A 14623-nucleotide genomic window follows, 5' to 3' on the forward strand; every position below is an offset into this window, starting at 1 on the left:
AGGTGCCCTTGTGCCCCCTCCCGATCAATACCCCGTGCAAAAGTAAATTCTATCCCAACCTCTAGCGCCATAGATGTGTTTTGCCGGTGCTTTTCCTTCATGTAAATGGAATCACATGGTTTGTACTTTTGGTGTCTGGCTTCTTTCACTGTACGTTATGTCTGTGAGATTTATCCACTTTGTGGATCACAAGAGTTTCATCTTTTTCATTGCTATATAATATTCCATTGCATGAACAGACTGCCATTTGGGCTGTGTCCACATTAGTGCTATAATGAATAATGTTATATATATCTACATAACTTTATCTAATATTTCTAAACATGGAAAATATGTAAAGCTAGATTCTTGTACATCAATTGCTGAGCAAATGCAGTCTTGGGCCTCTACCTAGGAATTGCTGGGCCTTAGGGTATGAACTGATGCTTTGTTTCAGTAGCTATTGCCAGTTTTCTAAAGTGGTTGTACCACTTTTTACCAGTTCCCACCTACAGCGTAAGAATTTTAGTCACTCCACATCCTCTCCAGTGCTTGATATTGTCAATGTTTTGTTTTTAAATTTGGGCCCTTCTGTAATGTGTGTGTCTCACTGAAGTTTTAATTTGCTTCTTCCTGATGACTAAATAACCTTGAGCACCTTATCATATGCTTGTTGGCCATTTGGATATCCTCTTTAATGAAGTGCCTATTGAGTCTTTTGTTCATTCATAAACTTTGGTTTGTATTTTTCTTATTGATTCAAAAGAATTCTTTACATATTCTCAGATATGAATCCTTTTGCAGATATACACATTGTGAATATTTTTCTCACAGTCTGTGGTCTGCCTTTTCCTTCTCTTAATGATGTCTTTTGATGAATGGAGTTCTTGAGTGGCGTTCATGATATCAATCTCTTTCCTTAACTTCAGGAAGACCCTCTGCTTCGGGACTCTGTGCTCTTGGTTCCTAGGCTGCAGGCTGCCCTGTCCTGACCTGTAGAACCATCCCTTCTGCTCTCCTGACTTGCTACAGAGTCCCTAGGTGGAGGCTATAGCATTTCTGACTCGTGCCTGGACTTGTCTCCTATGTGGCCACAAATCTTAGAGGCTGGAACTGTCATCCTCCTGGGAGACTCCCTGCCTGCCATCAGCATCCAACAATCCTTCCCTGAGTCCCTCTGCCTTTCACATTCTAGCCTGAGCCTCACCCTAGGCTCATTCCCCAAGCAGAGGTGACTCGCCTTCCTTATCAAATCCTTCCTGGCTCTTGTTATGCCTTCCCTCCCCACCCCACTTTGACAGGTGATCTCTGACACTCCCCTCTGTGACTGTTTGGGAAGGGAACACATCTCCCCTGTGGTGGATTCATGTCAATGTATGGCAAAAACCAATACAGTATTGTAAAGTAAAATAAAGTAAAAATAAAAATTAAAAAAAAAAAAAAGATCTCCATCCTACTGGATTAGAATATAAAGTTACTTTTCACCTCAGGACCAAGTCTAATATCACAGGCTCAGTGTTTAAACTCCAAAGCTGGGCCCAGCATAATCCAATCAAAATAGATTCAAATGGCTATAACTACTGTATATGTCCAAAGTACTGTACTATCAGAACCATTCCTCTTCCTCCTTCACAGGGCCCTTCACTTGGAAGGGGAGTGATAGGAAATGCAATCAAATAAAAGCAGAAGTTAATAAACTTGGATGTGAAAAAAATTACATCTTCATTTCTACAAACTAGCATTTTTCATTATGTACATAGGCAATAAACTACAGCATTGGCTGTCCCTGTGACTTGGTCAGCAATAAAAATCACAGATCCTTCATATCACATTATAATTGTTGATAAGTTTGAACTATTATTCACACTTATTCCCTATTTCAATATTATATAATTTATTAGACCCATCATGAGATTTTTCATTTATTGGGTTAAATAAGAAAGCAAAATATAATAACTACTTCATAAATTTGTTTCTTTAAAATATTCTGATAACTTGATTTCAATATCATTTGGGCATTTAAGAACATCTTTTCTGAGGAGCCTATAGGTTTTTACAAAACTGCCCAAAAGGTCCCAGGGACAAAAGAGATTTAAATACCCCAGTTGATAAGAGACGCTCTTAAATCCATAGCAACTTAAAGTCACACAATGACCTCTGCCGATGAATCGGCAGCTGTGCTTCTGGGTCAAGCACTGCAAGTCCGCTGCATTTCTGTCAGCATGTTCCTTTGGCATGGAGTAGGGATGGGAGGATCTCAAGGGGCCCAGGCATGTGGCTCCAGTTTTCTTCAGATTCTGGCATTCCAGCGATTCTGAAAGAACAGGGCATCTCTTCTGCAGGTCAGAGGAAATGGGTAGCTCTCCAGCTAAATAGATTTCATGCTTGACTTCAGGGGAATAGCCCAAATGATGATCTGTTTGGGAGAGTAAATTAAAGAGGTAAGCGGGCATGCTCGTTTTATTTGATTTAACTTTGGCTGGTATAGTTGCTCCCCTAAGCATTTCAAAGAAAGAATATAGGTTGTCAGACCTCATTTCCCAGCATCACTACCTCCCTCATCCCCTAGTTCAAATTCTGGCCAGATCCTGCATCTCAGAAGGCACTGACCTTGAATTAGCTTGAAGAGAAGACCTTAACAGGATCTCCTTTCTCTCCAGGCCAATGAAGACATAACTCTTCTCTCACAGCTCCAAATACTGAATCTTGATTTCACTCACTTCACCCATTTCTATTTCTCCTAATCTCTGTCCTTACTTGCATTTCTTGGACCAAAATGCTCATGATGAAGAGTTGTCTGGCTTTCATTAGAAGTAATGCTTCTGAGTTCTCATTTTGATGTTGAATAAAACATAAAACAGAAGATAACATCAGGTATGAGTCCTGATAATATCAGGTATGAGACCAATTCCTTGGCTCATGCCATCCATGAAGAGCTAGAGAGGTCCTAGGTCTTCAAGACTGGGGACGTATACATCATGTTAGCCTATTTCTCTTTGATTCTCCCACCCCTGTCCTTCCCTTCCACCTACCCAATGCATCCTAATCTTCCATTTCATCATACAAGCCACTGGACACTTTGTGGGACACTTTGTCTTCTTTTGTAAAGAATGGGGTTGACATGGCTACAGTCACCTCCTCCTCCCCATCAAAGTCACTTATTTTAAATGTTTGAATATGTTATTTTCAAAATACAAGAGACTGTAGCAGTTTGTGTGCATGGCATTCTTCCAAGGTGCTTCAAGTTCTCTATAAAAAGCTTAGCTGTCATTTGTTGTTATCAGGCCCACTAGCCAAATTGTTGACGTGCCCAAGTTTTATTAGCTCTGTTTTGCAATAGCCCTCTTACCATGGAGACAAATGGGGAACTCTGCCTTCATGCTGGCTTTGTTTTTATAGTTCTTAGATGTGTAACATGACTGAATGGTTTTGAGCTGTCTCCAGCTTGTAGTGATGGGTGTCGGTTTCTTGAACACTACTCAGAAATCCGTGACTCTGAGTGGTGGGTTCTGAAGGCAAGCTGCTGTGGAATGAGCTTCGGACTCTGTGAGTCACCACAGGAACTCAGCAATTCCAGTTCTGACTTTACCACTAATCAATGTGTGACCTTGGGTAGGTCCTTTAATGTTTTTGCTCCCCAATTTACTCATCCGTAAAAGGAGAAAAGAGGCCTGGATGAGCTCTAAGTTCCTTCCAGCTCTTTCATTTTATTATTCTAATAAATGCATCACAAAAAAGGTCACGAAAATATCCCAATTATAGCGATCAAGAAAAATAACTGTGATTCTGTTTTATATAGTGTTAAAGATTCCTTTTTGACTTTTGAGGCTCTTGATGACTCAATATTTGTACCCCTGAAACTCTACTAGATCCCTGTAAACTATTTTTAAAGATTGATTTGGGGCCAGTATTGAAATTGTGGGTCTTATTATCTGAGTGTCAGATTCTGAGTTATAAGGTCTATTCAAAATGGTATGTTTTTCTTGCAGCAATTGTTATGTGGTCAAATTTTATGATGTTTTAACATTCAGTGCCATTCATTGTCTAAACTCTTCTATAACCCAGTAAGCGTGTGAGGTTAATAAGTAGAATGGAATTCATTCTGGGTTGATTTCATCTCCTGATTCTAGTGGAAGGCCTCTCATATCTGTCCTTCTTTCTCAACATGGCTAAGCCAAAGACACTTGGAAAAGCTCAGACTCTGCTCATGACTTTAAATCTCTGTAACTTTCAGGAAGGAAGAAATGTTACTTTCTCTTCATCTCCAAGTAGATACGTGAAGACACTTCACATGAAGAGAAATCTATTCATTGGCAATATATTTTTTGACCAATTAAAATATTCACCATATTGCTTTCTTACTTTTCAAACACAGAATTTGCCTACCTGTGTAATGCTCACAAGTAACCATGTTTTAAGGTTATGTTACATTTACTTGTTTTATAATGTTTCAAGAATGAATAAAGGGGAAAGAGGGCTTCAGAGGGCACAAGGGTATTTCACACTTCAAGTGCACCTCAGGCAAAAGGCAGGCCTGTCTAGGCTAGTGCTAAATGCTACCTTTAGCCCCAGTAAGATGATAGAATGCCACAAATGGAGTCTCAGAAGGCTATGTCCTTTTAGTCAAGTCATTCCCTATTGAACAAGGCTCTCTCTTTCCTACCTCCCTGTTTCTGGCTTCTCCACCACCACTCCCTTCTAAGTACACAGGAACACTTGTACTTGGACTCCTGTAGCGAAGTCGCTCAGTCGTGTCTGACTCTTTGTGACCCCAGGGACTGTAGCCCACCAGGCTTCTCCATCCATGGAATTTTCTAGGCAAGAGTACTGGAGTGGGTTGCCATTTTAGAGTTTCATTTACAGATCGCTTTGCTGCACTCCAAACGGCCCAGCATTTTGTCGATGAAAGAGCGTAAATCATGCCTTAACGTGAGATACAGTAGGATGTGATGTTTAGAGAAAGGAAAATATGCTTCCTTATAGAAGCACCAGGCACTAAACCATCTGGCTTGGAGAGAAAAATTTCAGTCACTCATCCTGATGTTTTGTCTACATAGTACCAAACATCTGGAACCTGGGTGACAGACTAAATTTTTCATTTCACATCCAGATGTTTTTGCATTATGCCAAAACAACCTTAAAAACTCAGCTATGTCTTTAAGATTTTAAATAGTACAAGCATAAAAGTTGTACTAATTTCATTTAGGTTTTGAGATAGAAAAGATGAATGAAAAAAGCCAACTTTTGGCTGTTTTATGCAATATGCTAGTTTAAGAAAAAAGCCACATATTTTGCAACTATACGATTAAAAGACTTATGAAGAAATATTCCCAGAAATACTGTCACTAAAAATACAATGATCTGCAATGTTGTTCCAAAGTTGAAATGCTCCGGTTTTGCAAATTTGGATAAGACTTCTGCAGTTAAAAGATAAGAAATCATTCTCCAAACTAGTTGCTTAGCAGCTTAAGAAGTGAGTTTCCTTCCGAGCAACTCTCTGTGAAAACATTTATTCCTTGCACTCAAAGGTGAAAGTAGGACCGATAGGTTCCTGCCTTTTCCAAGGTTCCAACAGGATTTGCAAGGAAACTTGAATCATTTAAAGATGCTTTTTTGAGAAATGCTTTTCATGATTCAAAATGAAAAATCAGATTGTATCCACTGGAGCCACCTTGAACATCTGTCACAAGAACATAAGCAGAAAGGAATGTTTAAACATTCTACAACAAAACTGTTTGAAAAAAAAAAAAAAATATATATATATATATATATATATACTGGGTTGTTTGGAGAATTGCATTTGTCTTGTCCTCTTATATTCAATGGAGTTGGGTCTCATGCTTGTTAAAAAAAACATGATCAGAACAGATTTCTTATATTAGAAGACACAGCATTTAATCTAGCTCTCAACTGCCAACAGACTTTGTGGGCATTTCTATGCCATGAAAATTCCAATATATTTTTCATTATCTCCATAAGGCCTAGAGAGTGTGTAACATAGCAGTGTTACTGAACTGGCTTGGTGCAGGGTCTTTGCTGACTCAGCACATGGTTTCTCATTTCCAGATTACTAAAACAACTTTCCTCTGGGGTAGAGCTTCACAGAAAGCAAGGGGAATAGAAATACAGAGGGGCCTTATTTTCACCCGTAATTATACCAAGTCCAGAGGCAAATGCAAAATCAGACTGAACTCTCCCAGGTTTATAGAATAAAAACTGCTTCTCTCTGACCCTGTGCCTGTGAGTCACAGTAAGTTGCAACAGGTCTTGTTTTTCACCAACGAATTTGCCCCAGGCCTCTTACCCTTAGGGTGTGGACTCCCGGGCAAGGTTGCCTGTGCCTTTTAAAAGCTTGTGTACAGTATTTTAAGTGAGGCAGGTCAATCTCTATGGACTTGCACCAACAAACATTTCTTGAGAGTTGTGCATTGAGTAAACTACAAATTTCAGACACTGCCACACTTGCAGGGTCTGGAGTGAAGTGGGGTCACAGCACTTGCCCACCCTCTCTGCCTGATTCAGTGGTTGGAGCCTTCAGAGATTTACCATTGTGTGTGCCCGCGGGCCATAACCTATATCCTAAATGGCAATGGCCAGTTTCCATACAAGTCCAACAGTCTGGAAGTTCAGTTCTCTGTTCCCTGACACACTCAGCTATCAGGTTGGTGGGAATCGCTGGGCTTTAAGTTGTCTCTCGGAACGAGATCAAGAAGACTATTGTGAACATCATGTCTCCCCAAATGCCCCTCCCCCCGCCTGCCTTCGGCCTCCCGCAAGACAGGCCTGCTAATCAATGCAAATGTCGTAGGCGGCCAGGCCCGCAATTGGCATTCCAAAGAGCTAGGACCACCAGCCGAGCTTTAAATAAGTGCAGATGTGACAGGCAAGAGACTCAAGGATGGCCGCCTCTCCACCCCGCACAGGCCGGTGCACACGGCAGCCGTGTGCGCTGCTGGGAATGTGGCCGGAGGAAGGGTGTGCCCCGCAAACAACCGCGAAGGGAATGGAGCCCCCGAGTTTAAGGGCATCGCTGGGATGGTGTGTGCCTCTTAGCCCGTTATTTCCTTGGCCTCATTGCTTCTTCCCTAAAGTGGCTAGAGGACAACCCACCCTCGGAAAAGCCGTTCAAGGGCCCATATGCCCGACCTTGCTCGGGAAACCGCGATCCTGGGTGGCCCGGGAGGCCTCGCTCTTCCACCGCAGAGCGGGGGCGCCAAGGATGCACTCAGGGCCTGACCCGTTGGCGACACCCGGGAGCCGGGATCTTCGCCGCTGCTTACCCCCACACCCCCGTTCAATCCTGCGCAATACATAGTCCTGGTCCCCACCCCAGCGCGATGCAGGAGACGTCCTAGCCTGCGGGCCGAGGTGTGCGGTCCCGAGACTGCGGGCGGAGCAGAGGCAGAAGTCAAGCTCAGATCGGTTCCCAAGCTGGGGTCAGGATTGAGCGGCGCTTCCCTAGGACGGGATGCTGCGTGGGAGCTCGGAGTGCGTGCAAACCGGAGGCGCCGGGCAGCCGAGTTTCCGCAAACCTCTCGGGTCTAAAGGGTTTCGGGGGAAACGGAGTGAGGAGAAGGAGGCGGGGGGGAACCCGGAACGTTGCGCCTTCTTTGGTGTTTCGTCCCCCCTGAGCCCGATTTCGTATTTATTCACAACCATGCCCCCACTGTCTGGGTGGCTCCACTAAAGCCGTCCGGTCTCAGGGCTTCCAGCCCGCGCGGCCATCCTCGCCCTGGGGTCTTGCTCTCCGATCCAAGCCCTGCGGCTCCGAACAAATCTCCGTTCGCCTTTCCCTGCCAGTCTCCGTGGGTTTAGTCCCGTGGCCGAGGAGGTGGCAGGGTCGGGGCTGCAGACCATTTGGTGGCAGCCCACCTCCGCCACCCGACGAGGCGCCCAGGCCAGGCCCCCACCAACCCCCGCCCCAAAGTCACCTAGACCCGTGCCTTCCCGTCTCTCCCAGCCCTAAGCGCGACAGCCCCCGCGCCCCGCCGCTGAGGCTGCGGCTCCCCTCGGAAACCTGCAGGTCCGGAGGGGCGGGCTGCCGGGTGCAGGGCCTCCACCGAGGGGCCTTGCTGCCTAGCCAGCCGCCCCGGCCCTCCCGCCGGCCTCCAGCTGATCCGAGATGTTTCGGCGCCTACTCTCCGCCCCGCGCCTTGGCGCCTCTGGATATCCCTCGGCCGCCGGGCGTGCTCGGCGGGACTCCACACGGACACCGCCTGCCGAGCCCCGGGGCAGCGAACGTTACCCGCGCCGCCCGCCGGCCCCGGCGTCCTGCCCTCCCGGCTGGGCGCAGCTCGTAGGGCTCCAGGGGGAAACCGCAATTACCCGCGGACACCCCACCCTCCGCGTTCCGGCTGCGCAGCGCCGAGCGCCACGTGCGCCGAGCCGACGCCGCCCAGGGCCTGCGTCCCCGCTGCCCCCGGCGCCGGAAAGAGCCTCCGTGCCTCCGCCCCGGGCGCGCGCAGCCGCCGCCTCCAGCCCGCCGCGCCCCTGCCGCCGCCCGCCGGCACCTGCACCCGCCTTTCCCGCTTGCCTTCCATCCGTGCGTAGAAATACCACCAACTTTAAAAAAAATTTTTTTTTTTTTTCAGAGATGTGCACGAAAAAGACGAGGGAGATTCGACCATCCGAGGGTCAAGACACAGAAATTCGAACTGGCCCAGAGCGACCTTACTTGGCGCAGAGAATCATTTACCGAACGAGCGAGGGTGTGCGGATACGGGAGCTATTCTTAAAAGACAGAGTGATGAACAGCTGCACCTGAAGTCGAAAAACGATCCAAATTTGATTCCTTTCTGTGGACTTGTTCGAATTGAAAGACCGATTGTAAGCAAAAAACAACTTGAATTTGCTGACGGAGGTCCTGTTAAAAGAGGCCAACAGTACGAGACACATGGCGATTAAATCGCTACGTGATGCGACTATTATATTTTTCGGAGATGTTCTAAAGAATTTTCCTATTACTTTTTTAAGGTGTGGAATTTAGCTAAACAACTACTACAGCTAACATTCTAAGATAACGCGGTTACTTTCCTAATATAAAAATTCATAGGTTCCGATTGTGTAACATAAACAACAGAACAAAATCAGGCTAGACAACTAAGTCCCCTTATGTAAATGCCTAATTCCATCATTCAAACAACGTTGGTTTGTATAGTAAATCTAAATCTCAAGGCCAAGCTTAACTGCCCTTTCGTGAAAAATATCTCAATTTTCCTGAAGCCTCAAAGAAGACATACTGCAATGGCAGTATTTTGTTCTTTAGAGGGAATAAATTGCCCTTCTCAGCCACCTCAGTTGCTCAGGAATGAGATGTGCTAAGCATTCGTATGAGGAGATTTTGGAAGATGGTGCAGGTGTGGGCTGACTTAAATTACTTGCTTTTGTGCTTTTCTAAAAGGTCAAAAAGGATCTGGTTTAGGGAAGGCAGAGAGAATAAGACTTTTCAACATGAGTTAAAATGCCCATGTGCCCAGCTTCAGATGCAGGAAATAATACAAACCTGATAAAGCATTTAGCTGATGCATCCTGAAAAATGATATACCTATCAGCATGCATGTCATCAATCAAAAATTATTTAATATTTGCATTCAATTAACCAAATGACTCCACCAGTTTGACATTTTCACAAATCAGCAATTAGTAAAATGATTGGTAAAATCTTCCACACCCTGTCACTCATTTAATGGTAAATTATCGAGCAGTATTTTAACTTGTAAGAATATTTAGTAGTTTGAGAATTTGTGATGTTGTGGAGTGTAAGAATTTACACATTTTCTAAACTATAGAAAATACTAACAGAATTACTTGAAGTTGTTTGTTTTTTTTAAATCATTTTGGAACAAAGACTAAATGGAGGAAACTAATCGGAACAGTTCCGATATCTAAAGACATAAATGAGTTGAGTATATGGTATCTTGAACAATTTTCTCTATAAAATGGGTTAAAAAAACTCTCTGCTTAATTAAACATAAAATTGGCTATATTAAGATATATTATTTTTGTCTTATGTAACTAGAATTCCTTGCACACCAACATAAGAAACTAACAGCTATGTTGGCTATATTCCCTAAGCATCAGTAATTTAAATTCCCTGAATATAATTGACCTCATTAAGTTGACTCATAGGACAGAAGAGCTACTGGGGAAACTCTTTATATACAATTATGCAGATTAGTAGTAGTTTTTAAGTCACTAATAACTAGACACATAAATTTTCTGGGTTGAAGGAAAGACTGTAAATCTACCTTATATAATTTTCTAGCCATCTTTTAATATGAGATAAATTATAGCACATAAACATCCTTGGGATCTATTTTATTTTAAGGAAATAATTTTCTTTGCTGTCAGAGATGCCCATGAGGGCAAATTTTGATTATATATTTGAGAGCTGTCAAATTTAATGATTCAACACATAACTTCAAACCATTTCTCAGAAGGGTTCTCAGACTATTAATAGTATTTTACTTCAGAGAAATACATTTAAAAATACAAAATTAGTGGCATTAATATTGAATTTTTATATCTGTACACAGATATGGAAATATGTGCACATAAAACCTAAAGACTAAGGTCGAGGGGAAAAAGGACATTAAAAATCACACTTGGCAGAAAAATAATGTATTTTACCAAGAATTCTTGCAGTATTTTCTGTCTTAAGGTTTGCCCTCTACCGTGTCAAAACTGCTCAGAGATCTGTTCACCAACCTCACACAACTGCAGCTGTGCACATGTGTTTCACGTGTGTGCATTTCAATCTCCACTCTCTTTTGCAGGGCAAAGAAATAAGGGGAGAGTGAAAATCTTGAGGTACTCTAACACACAATAAGGACTTATAGTTTATTAATTGGAGAATTTAGCTTAGCTCCTCCACTATTCATCTGAAATTAATTAAGTGTGTAGAATTACAAGGTGGGTGTATCAGAGACAGCAGGCCCTGCTCGGACTAATCAAAAGGGCACATGTTGAATGAGCACAATTTAGTTAAGGTTAATCCAGTGAAGATGATACCTCCCTGGTCTTAATTACTCTAGGTGATAGATTGTGGAATGGCAAAGTAGGAAGGAAGGGAAATTTGGTCCTACTGAATACCAGGATTTTCTAATTTAATTTAGCTTGCTCTGTTTTCACAGAAGCAGACAGTTGCTATTCAGACAGCAGGACCACACTCTCTGGATTAAGTTGGGTAAAAGAAAAAAATAATTGTATGTCGATTTTTTTTAAAAAAGTGGGAAACAAATATGAATGTTTCAAAGGTGTTGATCATAACGTGCCTTTCATTACTGACAACTGAATTCAGAATTTTATCAGTAGATTCTTTGTGATTTCTGCTAGGAGTTGTTTGCTGTTTTGAACTTTCTTCTGAGTACTGAGGCTAGTCAATGTGCTGAAATAGAGACGTGTCTGTACCTACAAGACTACATTAATGAAATGAATGTATGTGTATTATTAAAAATAATGTAGTTTAAAATATAAGTAAGTGTACAACAAACCACCGTGGATGAATCGCACAAACATTGAGTGAAAAAGCAGACTTGGGAATACATCCAAGAATCCATTTATATAAAGCTCAAAAACAGATAACAGAAATCTAGTATGACAAGTCAGAATGGTGATTTCTGTTTGCAACAGGAAAACAAGAGGTGCCTCTAGGGGTCCTGGTGGTATTCTGTTTCTTATGCTGGGTGCTAGTTATACAGGTGTGTCCACTTTATGATAATTTATCAAATGAATTTGTGAACTTAAGATTGGTGCATTTTTCTGTACATATGTTTTATTTCAATAAAACATTGTCTTCACAAAATGAAAATAAGAGGAAAAAAGACTAAGAAATAAGGGAATGGGATTGTGAGACTACATTTTTAAAAGATAGAAAGGTGAGGGCTGCAGATATAATTCTGGAAGAGAAAAAATACATTAAAATATCTAGCAAAATATTAGCAGTACGATTTTAATGTGTTCACTTTGCCATGTTAATATCTGCACACCCGTATAAACACTTAAATCGTGCCTCAAGATCCAGACTTCACCCAAATCAGGATCTTCCTTGTTTCTTTTGCGTGTGTTCAAAGTCTGATTATGGTGTTTAAGAATCTTATTCTTTGTTGCTGCTTAAGATGCAGCCCACCCCCTGCCCCCAAAAGCTCATTTTCTCCTTGCACATGCATTTAAAAAAATCATCGGATGATTTCCTTGTTTTCAGTTTTGTGATATATTTTCTGCTCAAGAAGGGGTATCTGTTTCTGATTTATTAGCATTTGATCCCCTAGTTTCCTGCCATTGATCAAGCCTAATACTTAGCTCAGCTGATGAGTTTTATATGAAAACTGATATTTCAGGAAGACAGAAGGTCGAACTCATTTTTAATATTTTCCCCGTCATCTCTTTCAGAGTGTGACATACACGAGAGACACCTAGCAAAGCCCTGAACCATATTTATTTTTCATTACATCTCCTTGGTATAAAACCTTCTGGAAATAAAACACAGATTTATCGAGAGAAGAGATGTTTGTCCAGTGTCATCCACATCCTGTCGATTGTATATACATTTACACCCTCTCGCCAAAACATGCCTTCACCCCACTGCTGACCGGCTGTCCGCCATTCAATCTCCAGTGAAGTCACGGTGAATAAGGTCAACTCCTTGGAAACATCTGTATTTGATCAGTTTGCACAAAACAGGGGTCTTGCTAATGCTGGACTTCCCTGAAGTCCGATACAACAATAGCTGATTCACCACTGCTGCCCAAGCCTCCCTCAGGAAACCTTTTTTTTTTTTTCCCTCTCTGAGACTATACAATGTTCAGACTAAATCCTACTCACATGAGCCCAGGGGCCATCCACAGTTCCTCGCCTTCTGAGGTGGCATCTCCCTGATGGAGGAGGCTTTCTCTTCTCCAGCTAGGAAGATATTCTGGTTATCACTAAAGCAAGGGCAATATATGGCCCTTTTTCCTGAATCCTGGGAACAAGTAACAAATAGAATCAGATCAGAAAGTCATCGACATGTTGACAGTCTGTCAACCATTCTAGACCCTGATCAAGTCGGCTCCATGCTCCCAAGTGCACAGTAGTGGATTAGCATTAACCCATGTGTGTGTGCGTCTTTTCTTTTTGCTTCCTGATCGTTTTTTCAGTATTGTATCATCAATATGTTATTCCAACAAAAAAATCTAAAGGACACTCTAGAGCCTCTTTTTCTTTAAAGCAAAAAACAACTTTGAGGATAGTCTGATAGTCCCAAGATGGTATTTTAATAACCAGAATATACACTTTGTTCACCATAATAGAATGACAATTTAAATGCAAAAGGAACATTGACAAAAAGTCTAGCGTAAACTTTTAAACATCAATCTGAAGACAGCATGAAGGGAATTTCATTAAAATTAGGGGCAGCGTTAAATTCATTGTACTGAGGGAGAATTTTAGAGAATCCCCATTCAAGTGTTTACCAAATTTGCTCACCACATTTTAAAAATACACGGGTCTGACTGTTGTTCATTTCCAAAGAGGGTAGAGTAAGAAGCTGCTAAGGTTAATTAGTCAGTTATGTTTTCACTGACGGGCTTCTGAGCATACCATACAGGGGGCAAGAGACCCACTAGAAAGTCCCCTTCTTTGGGAGTTAAAACACATGAAAATGTAAATAACAGAAAAAGCAGGAAGTCTCAGGTGGCCAATAAGGGATATAGCCACTAACGTGCAGATTTTCCATCCTTCCTGATGGTAAGCACATCAAAACTGTTCTTGGTTTAAGGCTTGTTTGTGGCCTCATCTCAGATCTGCATGCCGTCGTCTCTGGCAGCCCATCCTCAGCTGCGCTGGGGTCAGACAGACTTGTATTATCACCCAGCACTTCTGGGCAAGTTCCTGAACTGCTCCAGGCCTTACTTCCTCACCTGTTAACAGCAGTACTACCTCCTGGGACAGGATGTTCACTGAGACAGTGTGCTTAAAGCAATGCCTAGGACTCACACTATCCTCAGCACAGTCAGCTCCTGCTGGCAATCATATTCCTGCCATTTCCCATTCCTCCCACATCAGCCAGTTGTACTGTGTTTAGTATCAACTGACTCCATTCGGAGAAAAGGGAATTGTTTTGAAATAACTCAGTAAGCTGCTTTTTAAAATGCTCACTGCTTGCAAGTCTACTGGCTCTTCCAAACACAACCCGATTTAACAGGGATGGAAAAGCAGGGTGATTCACTTCACCGTGTTTTCCGCTAATTGCAGAATAACACACTATACAAATAAAGGAACGGCTTTTTCCACCACAGAATGATCAACTTTCTAAAGCTCTTGCAATAGGTGTAGAAACACTTCTTGGCACCAAGGCCAACGTATGGTCCCAAATGTCATATTGGGCTTCCATATTTTCTGGATCTGCCCCTGGCTCTTCAAGATCCTGTGCATGTTCCGAACTGCCTCTGAATAAACCTATTTTGCAATTACCAGTTCTCAGTGGTCCTGGTTCAGTTCCATTCTAACTCAGATATTTGGCATATTGGGGTTACTAAAACCATAGAGCTGCATTGTCAGTGTTGCAGGTTTCACTGAACTACAAAACCTTAGGCAAGTCACTTACCCTGAGTTCCAGGTTCCTATCCTGGGCTCCACTTCTGAGGTCCAGTTAGCTCACACCACT

At 42.6% G+C, this 14623-nt stretch overlaps 2 long non-coding RNA genes across 3 annotated transcripts in view; one reads left to right on the forward strand and one right to left on the reverse strand.

Moving 5' to 3' along the window:
• LOC132659590 (uncharacterized) overlaps nucleotides 1–12475 on the forward strand; it is a 112698-nt gene extending 100223 nt beyond the window's left edge. For both annotated transcript variants that reach the window (XR_009600164.1, XR_009600165.1), the window contains one exon: nucleotides 8571–12475. This is a non-coding gene — a long non-coding RNA (uncharacterized LOC132659590). The remainder of the gene's footprint in view (nucleotides 1–8570) is intronic.
• LOC121819057 (uncharacterized) lies at nucleotides 1889–8383 on the reverse strand. Its single transcript, XR_006059208.2, has 2 exons — nucleotides 2590–8383; nucleotides 1889–2395 (listed from the first exon to the last, which is right to left on the reverse strand). It is a non-coding gene; the product is annotated as an uncharacterized LOC121819057 (long non-coding RNA).
• Nucleotides 12476–14623: the final 2148 nt, after the last annotated feature.

This window comes from Ovis aries, chromosome 3 (genome assembly GCF_016772045.2).
Source record: "Ovis aries strain OAR_USU_Benz2616 breed Rambouillet chromosome 3, ARS-UI_Ramb_v3.0, whole genome shotgun sequence".
Taxonomy (NCBI): Eukaryota; Metazoa; Chordata; class Mammalia; order Artiodactyla; family Bovidae; genus Ovis; species Ovis aries.